The sequence below is a fragment of the Tachyglossus aculeatus genome, chromosome 2, assembly GCF_015852505.1.
Source record: "Tachyglossus aculeatus isolate mTacAcu1 chromosome 2, mTacAcu1.pri, whole genome shotgun sequence".
Lineage (NCBI taxonomy): Eukaryota > Metazoa > Chordata > Mammalia > Monotremata > Tachyglossidae > Tachyglossus > Tachyglossus aculeatus.
In genome coordinates this window covers 214,844-223,933 of record NC_052067.1, presented here as the reverse complement: position 1 = coordinate 223,933, position 9,090 = coordinate 214,844, and positions in this window count along the sequence as shown.

Below are 9,090 nucleotides of genomic sequence, written 5' to 3'. Positions count from 1 at the left end.
TATTTATTTTATTTTGTTAATATATTTTGTTTTGTTGTCTGTCTCCCCCTTCTAGACTGTGAGCCCATTGTTGGGTAGGGACCGTCTCTATATGTTGCCAACTTGTACTTCCCAAGCGCTTAGTACAGTGCTCTGCACACAGTAAGCGCTCAATAAATACGATTGAATGAATAAATATTGATGATGATGGTATTTGTTAAGCACTTACTCTGTGCCAAGCATTGTATTACCATTCTCCCCTGCCCCCCTCCCCTCCTTTTTTCACACACACACACACACACACACACACACACACACACACACACACACACACACTCTCTGTCTCTCTCTCTGGGACGACAGTATAGGAAGTGGTCCACAAATAGGACTGAATGAATAAATAATAATAATGATGTCATTTATTAAGCGCTTACTATTTGCAAAGCACTATTCTAAGCGCTGGGGACATTACAAGTTAATCAGGTTGTCCCACGGGGGGCTCACAGTCTTAATCCCCATTTTACAGATGAGGTAACTGAAGCCCACCCAGGGAAGTGAAGTGACTTGCCCAAAGTCACACAGCTGACAATTGGCAGAGCCGGGATTTGAACCCATGACCTCTGACTCCAAAGCCCGGGCTCTTTCCATCGGGCCACGCTGCTTCTAAAGGGCACCCAGGGCGGAGCGCCGAAGCTGGGGGGGCAGCGCTGCCCCCGGGATCCGGGTCGAGGCCATCGAGACTCGTTTCCGGGGGGATGGGATGGGATGGGATGGGATGGGATGGGATGGGATGGGTTGGGATGGGTTGGGTTGGGATGGGATGGGTTGGGATGGGATGGGATGGGTTGGGATGGGATGGGATGGGTTGGGATGGGATGGGTTGGGATGGACCCAGGGCAGCCCCCAACCCCCGGGGGGAGAGAGCAGCAGCGCCCCAGCTCTGCGGCCGGTATAGCCGCCCCTCGCCCTCCACGGCCCTGGGAATCAATCAATCAATCGTATTTATTGAGCGCTTACTGTGTGCAGAGCACTGGACTAAGCGCTTGGGAAATACAAGTTGGCAACATATAGAGACGGTCCCTACTCAACAGTGGGCTCACAGTCTAGAAGGGGGAGACAGAGAACAAAACCAAACGTACTAACAAAATAAAATAAACTAGCTATGTACAAGTAAAATAAATAGAGTAATAAATCCGTACAAACATATATACATCATCATCATCATCAATCGTATTTATTGAGCGCTTACTGTGTGCAGAGCACTGTACTAAGCGCTTGGGAAGTAGAAATTGGCAACATATAGAGACAGTCCCTACCCAACAGTGGGCTCACAGTCTAAAAGGGGGAGACAGAGAACAAAACCAAACATACTAACAAAATAAAATAAATAGAATAGATGTGTACAAATAAAATAAATAAATAAATTATATATATATATATATATATACACATACAGGTGCTATGGGGAAGGGAAGGAGGTAATGGGGGGGGGATGGAGAGGAGGAGGAGAGGGAGGAGGGTGCTCCGTCTGGGAAGGCCTCCTGGAGGAGGTGAGCTCTCAGTATGGCCTTGAATTCTACAGCAAGAAAAAAAATCCCTGTGCCTTAAGCACCTAGAGAAGCCCTCTTTTTCCTTTACTGCAGCTCTCCCAAGTCTTCAGAGAATGTTCATTCCATTTCACGCTCATGTAATGCGTAAGCTAGTTTCCAGGGTCAGCCACCAAATCCTGTTGGAACTACCTACACTGGATCTCTACAATCTGCCTCCCCGGGAGGCATCTTCCCGCACGAAGGCCCCGGAGCCGCGGGACCAAGAGCGCCCCGGCCAGCCCGGCCCGGCCCAGCCCACCCACCCGCACCAATCAATCAATCAATCAATCAGTCGTATTTATTGAGCGCTTACTGTGTGCCGCGGGGTTCGCCGAGCCGGAGCCGCCGCTGCCGCCGCCCAAGGTTGTAGGGATGGCGGCTACAACTCCCAGCGGCCGCCGCCGCCTCCTCCTCCTCCTGCACCGCCCTAGGCGCCGGGCCAAGAACTACAACTCCCAGAAGCCTCCTCTTCCTCCTCCTGTGCCGCCCACCCGAAAACTACAACTCCCAGAAGCCTCCTCTTCCTCCTCCTGTGCCGCCCCCTCCCCCGCGCCGGACCGAAAACTACAACTCCCAGAAGCCTCCTCTTCCTCCTTCTGTGCCGCCCACCCGAAAACTACAACTCCCAGAAGCCTCCTCTTCCTCCTTCTGTGCCGCCCACCCGAAAACTACAACTCCCAGAAGCCTCCCCTTCCCCCTCCTGTGCCGCCCCCTCCCCCGCGCAGGACCGAAAACTACAACTCCCAGAAGCCTCCTCTTCCGCCACCGCCCCCCCCCAACTCCAGCGGCAATCAATCAATCAATCAATCGTATTTATTGAGCGCTTACTGGGTGCGGAGCACTGTACTAAGCGCTTGGGAAGTACAAGTCGGCAACATATAGAGACGGTCCCTACCCAGCAGTGGGCTCACAGTCAAGGAGGGGGAGGCAGACAACAAAACCAAACATATTAACAAAATAAAATAAATAGAATTGATATGTACAAGTAAAATAAATAAATAGAGTAAGAAATATGTACAAACATTTATACATCTATACAGGTGCTGTGGGGAAGGGAAGGAGGTAAGGCGGGGGGGATGGAGAGGGGAGGGAGGGGGAGAGGAAGAGGGGAGGGGAGTACACTCATTCATTCATTCAATCGCATTTATTGAGCGATTACTGCGTGCAGAGCACTGTGCTAAGCGCTTGGGAAGTACAAGTTGGCAACATATAGAGACGGTCCCTACCCAACAGCGGGCTTACAGCTGCAAAGACCCTTCCCGGCCCCCTTCCCTACCAGAAGGGAAAAAGGAGGGGACGAGGGAGGGTCGGACTTCAAAAGCATTGTGTTTTGTTTTGTTGCCTGTCTCCCCCTTCTAGACTGTGAGCCCGTTGTTGGTTAGGGACCGTCTCTATACGTTGCCGACTTGGACTTCCTAAGCACCTAGTACAGTGCTCTGCACACAGTAAGCGCTCAATAAAGACGATTGAATGAATCCGCCCAAAACTGCACTTAATAATAATTGACCAAGCCCCATTTTTCCTCATGTCCCACTCCCTTCTGCGTCGCCCTGACTTACCCTTTGCTCTCCCCCCCGTCCCACACCGCTTATGTATAGATCTGTCATTTTATTTATTTGTATTGATGTCTAATAATGTTAATAATGCTGGTGTTTGTTAAGCGCTTACTATGTGCCAAGCACTCTTCTAAGCGCTGGGATAGATACAACGTTACTAGGTTGTCCCACTTGGGGTTCACAGGCTTGATCCCCATTTTACAGATGAGCTGAGGCACAGAGAAGTTAAGTGACTTGCCCAAAGTCACTCAGCTGACAAGTGGCAGACCGTGAGCTCCTTGTGAGCAGGGATTGTCACCCTTTATATTGTATTGTACTTTCCCAAGTGCTTAGTATATATATATATATATACATATATATATATGTTTGTACATATTTATTACTCTATTTTACTTGTACATATCTATTCTATTTATTTTATTTTGTTAATATGTTTGGTTTTGTTCTCTGTCTCCCCCTTCTAGACTGTGAGCCCACTGTTGGGTAGGGACTGTCTCTAGATGTTGCCAACTTGTACCTTCCAAGTGCTTAGTACAGTGCTCTGCACACAGTAAGCGCTCAGTAAATACGATTGATTGATTATTAGTACAGAGCTCTGCACAGTAAACACTTAATAAATACGATTGAATGAATGAATTATGGTGTTTTGTTAAGTGCTTATTATGTGCCAGGCAATGGGGTAGATACAAGAGAGTCGGTTTGGACACAGTCCCTGTCGCTTACAGGGCTCTGTCGTCCTCCCCATTTGACAGATGAGGGAACTGAGGCCCAGAGACCTGAAATGATTTGCCAGCAGACGTGATGAAGGTGGAATTAGAACCCATGACCTTCTGCCTCCCAAGCCTGTGCTGTATCCATTAGGTCATGCTGCTTCCATGGTTCTTTAATTTCTTCCTTGTGGGCCACGTGCCTTTTTCTCTTTCCATGATTTTAAGAAATAATTAGTGTCTCCATTTTTTGAAGTTATTATTAAGCCAATAAATCATATGTACATTAATATTAAGAGGGAAATGGTGAAGGGGGGGAGAGAGAAGAAAGGTGAATGGTGGAGGTGAGGATGAGAAAAGAGGAGGAGAGTAGCAGCTCCAAGAGCAGGAGTTTCTGAGGAAATGGTGATTAGGGTATCACCGTTGAGCCTGGCACTGCCCAGCTGCGGCCAGGGACACCGGAGAACAGACCAGCGGGGTGCAACAGGGATGGGGTGTTGGTAGGTGGGCCACGGTGCCCAGTGTTCAGAAAGGATAGTATGCCTTGGGGCAGGGGGGTGGGCAAATCCAGCAGGCGGTGGATTTGAAGAAGTGAGAGTTGGAGAAGCCCTGCGGGCTGCACCGGGCTGGCTTTTCCCCTCCCCAGCGGGTCTCGGCAGTCCAGGGGATTGATTTATCACCTTTTCTTTCTAATGCTCCCATCCCACCCAGCTTTCTGAGCCCCTCTATGCTCCCAGATACGTCACGGTGCCCCACATCCCCGAGGACTTCCAGGCAGACCGTGCCCAGCCAGGTGGGCCCAAGTTTTAGGCCTCCCTCTTCAGCAGGGCATCATCAACATCAATTGTATTTATTGAGCGCTTACCATGTGCAGAGCACTGTACTAAGCGCTTAGCACTGTACTAAGGGCAGGCCAAACATAGGCAGCGGCTGTCCACTGGAGGTGCTTGGCCCACATCAAGAGGCGGCACGCCTCATTCCCTGCTGGGTCAATCCCTGGCCCCAGGGTGTGTGCCCAGATCAGGGATTATTCATTTTGTACACATGCTTATATTCCTTAATGTCAGTTTCCCTCAGACTGTCAGCTCCTTGAGGGCTGGTATCGTGTCTAACAAATCTATTGTACTCTCTGAAGCACTTCAGTACAGAACTCTGCACACAGGCCTGAGAGTCAGAAGGATTTGGGTTCTAATCCCAGCTCTTCCCCTTGTCTGCTGTGTGATCTTGGGCAAGTCACTTCACTTCTCCGTGCCTCAGTTTCCTCATCTGTAAAATGGGGATTAAGACTGTGAGCTCCATGTAGCTTGTATCTGCCACAGCACTTAGTGCTTGACACATAGGAAATGCTTAACAAATACCATCATCATTATTATTATCATCATTCAAAAAGTGCCATGGGTTGATATGCCAAAGGCTTAATGTTTGCTTGTTGGCATAGTACCAATTCCTGGCCTTCAAACACCCCACTGAGTTCGGATGCTAGGCATCACCAGATAACAGGTTAGAGGCGGACACTGCTGGAGTCAGTCCTATGGCTTCCTCCATAAACAGGAGGAAGAGGCACTCAGCATCCAGTAAATGCTAATTAAATACTTCCACACCCCTACAGGGCAAGCACCTTTAGAACTGGGAGACTGAAGATTCAGTGAGACTTGCCCAGACCCAGAGATGGTGGGGTTGGGGGTGGGGTGGGGTAAGGAGGAAGGTTGGAGATTGTCCACTTTATATTAATGTCTGTCCCTTGTTCTAGAGAGGAGACACGTTCTGGGGAGGAGGTATGTTCTCCTGTGGGCAGGGAGCAGGTCTGTCACATCATACTCTCCCAAGTGCTTAATACAGGGCTCTTCACACAGTAAGTGCTCAATAAATGATTGACCAATTACCATATTCCGCTTTGACTATTGCATCAACCTTCTTACTGAACTCCCGACCTCTTGTCCATTCTCTACTGTCTGGATCAATTTTCTAAAAGAAGCTCAGTCCACATCTCCCCTCTCTTGGAGAACCTCCAGTGGCTGCGCATCCATTTCCACATGAAACAGAAACTCCTTATCAACAGCTTTAAAGCACACAATCAGCATGGCCCCTCCTACCTTACCTTGCTGATTTCCTACCACAACCCAGCCCACATAATTTGCTCCTCCAAAGCCAACTTACTCTTTGTACCACAATCTCATCCAACTGCCATCAGCCCTTTTCCCATGTCCTCCCTATTGGAACTCCTTCCCCCTCCATACAAGACCACCACTCTCCCCACCTTCAAAGCCTTTTAAAATCACATCTCCTCCAAGAGGCCTTCCCCAACTAAGCCCTCGGATTTCCCCTACTCACTCTCCCTTTTGCATCGCCCCCAGACCCCTGCCCTACCCCCTTCCCTTCCCCACAGCATTTGTATATATTTGTATTTATTACTCTATTTTATTTGTACATATTTACTATATTTATTTTATTATGTGTATATAGCTATAATTCTATTTATTCTGATGGTATTGACACCTTTCTACCTGTTTTGGTTTTTTTGTCTGTCTCCCCACTTCTAGACTGTGAGCCCATTGTTGGGTAGGGACCGTCTCTATATGTTGTCGATTTGTACTTCCCAAGTGCTTAGTAGTGCTCTGCACACAGTAAGTGCTCAATAAATATGAATGAATGAATGCACTTGGATCTGAACCTTAGGCACAATATTCACCCCACCCTTAGCCCCACAACACTTACGCGCATATCCATAATTTATTTTATGGATATACGATTTATATTAAAAATATATTTATATTATATTGATTTATATTCAATAAATACGATTGAATGAATTAATTTTAATGTCTGTCTCCCCTTCTAGACTGTAAGCTCCTTGTTGGCAAGAAATGTGTCTACCAACATAGTATTGTACTCTCCCAAGTTCTTTGTATAGTGCAGTGCACACACAGTAAGTGTTCAGTGAACACCATTGACTGCCTGAAAATTCGCCAGGGTAGTTTGGGAAAACCCTGTCCTGCCAGTAATGTAATTAATTTCTGGTGGCCCCAGGACAGACCCGTGTTTGGGATTTTCAGTATAAACTCCGTGCTGGCTGAGAGACCATTCACCACACTCGGTCACAATGGACTTAGTTGAATGCTGACTTTTTGTCCTTGTCCTAATTCTTCCCAGTCAATTCGGGCCGCTGTAGCGGCTCCAGACCTGTCAGAGGCCTTTCCGCCCTGGCTCAGAGGCAGCTGGCAGGCATTGGGTGGCCAGGAAGGTTTCAGCATCTTTACATCCACCACATGTTTTGTTTTTTTTCCTGGGGGATTTTCCTGCTTCCTAGCTGAACAGAAGCCTGATGTTTCCCTCAGGAACCTTGTGCCTAAGTCCAATTTTGTTCCTATCTTGCATTCAGCACTTTTCTTGCCCTAGTGGCTGGCCCTAAGCTCCCATCCATGACTTGGCTATTGCTGGGCCTGGCGCTCATAAGTCTTGGCCTGACCACAGGAGGCTGGGATTCCAAGGGTCTGGCCACCCTCGCTGTCCTTCACCAACACTGGGAAGGAAGAGATGCTGCCAAGGAAACACTTGCCACCCAGATGCTGAGCCCAAACCACATCAACAAAAGCAAAAATACAACCTGCAGCTTTAAAAATGTAGACCAGCAGGTAATCTGAACTTTAAAAAATTCACCCCCTTCCTCTGAATGATATATTTTTTGAAATCCTTCAAGCTCACAGAGAGCCCTTCGGAGTTGGCCAATCACACCACACTGCAGGAAGCAGCGGACGTGTGGGAGCTGGAACAACACTGCAAACTGGAGTCACCTAAGGGCAGCTAAAAGGAAACAAGCTCTCAGAGAACAACAGGGTAAAAAGTGTAAGTCTTAGACCCAGAAGGACCTGGGTTCTAATCCCAGCTCTGCCACTTATCTGTTGTGTGACCTTGGGCAAACCTCTTAACTTCTCTGTGCCTCAGTTACCTCATCTGTAAAATGGGGATTAAGACTATGATCGCAATATGGGACATGACCTGTGTCCAAATCGATTAGCTTGTATCTATTTCAGTGCTTAGTACAGTGCCAGGAACATAGTAACCGCTTAACAAATACCATTAAAAAAGTGCAGGCTGAAGAACAAATTGTTCTCAACAACGCTGTTGGTTCCTTGGGCCCCCATTTTTCATCCTCCCCATATGCAGGGAACACCTCCACCTGACAGGAAGCTGCTACACACTTGAAACTCACAGCCTCACACCCAGCCGTGGCCTCCTTGCAGCCAATTCAACCCAAAGTCAGGGAACGGCGCAACTCTCCTGAGCGCGAACAGGTGATGGAGGAGTTGGTGTTCCCTGCAGCTTTACTGGCTCCCAACGGATTGATTGTCAGTCAGCTCGGATGGAGATTTGATGCTGCTCTGGATTCTAGGATCCAGTCCACTCTATGTGTACAAATCCTGCAGGCCCGGCCTTGTCAACCAATATTCCCAGCTCTTCAGAATTCCTGCTACCCTTCGAGCAGCGGGGCCAACTCGCAAAGAATCTGCCTTGGCAGTATTCACACTCCCCACACCAACTGCCAAGAAGGACTGTGTGAGCATGCGATATGGGGGATTGGGGCTTGTAGGGCCAATGCCTGAGGAGCTGTTAGTTTCACATCCCGATCATTTCCAGTCAGGTTGCTCAAATCTCGACTGCACCAGTGTGCTGATCACTGGGGGCCAATCTGGGGTGTCAATCATGGCAGGGGGAGGGTGTCGATTGCTCAGGGTTGCGTTGGGGGTCACTCCCCGCCCCCTCGGGATGCTTCAGCACCTCAGCAGCAGCCTCGTGTGTGACACTGGGCAAAGCAGCAACATGGTCATTACCTGGGCTTCAGACTGAGTACCTCTTAAAAAACACCCCACGCCACGCACACATGCGAGTGACCTACTTCCTGGGAGAATTAATTAGCATTTAATCGATATTTGGAACGAAGGTTTGAGGTCCTCCAGAGGAAAGGCAGTTTGAGGGCAAAACTCCCTCCAGGTGGTGGTCCTGTTGACCTCTATTTCCCAGAACAAATCCCCCTGGCAGCAGTTTCCCTGCTGTGTACAGCACCAGGGGCCGGACCATCCAGTCGCTCACCGCCTGTCCCCACTCCCACCGACGCCCCAAAGACGACGGCTAAGGGCAGGGAACGGCAGCAGCTAGAATTGCCACATCTCCCCACTCCTCAAGAACCTCCGGTGGTTGTCCGTCCACCACCTCCGCACTAAACAGAAATTCCTATCAGCTTGAAAGCACCCAAGCAATTCG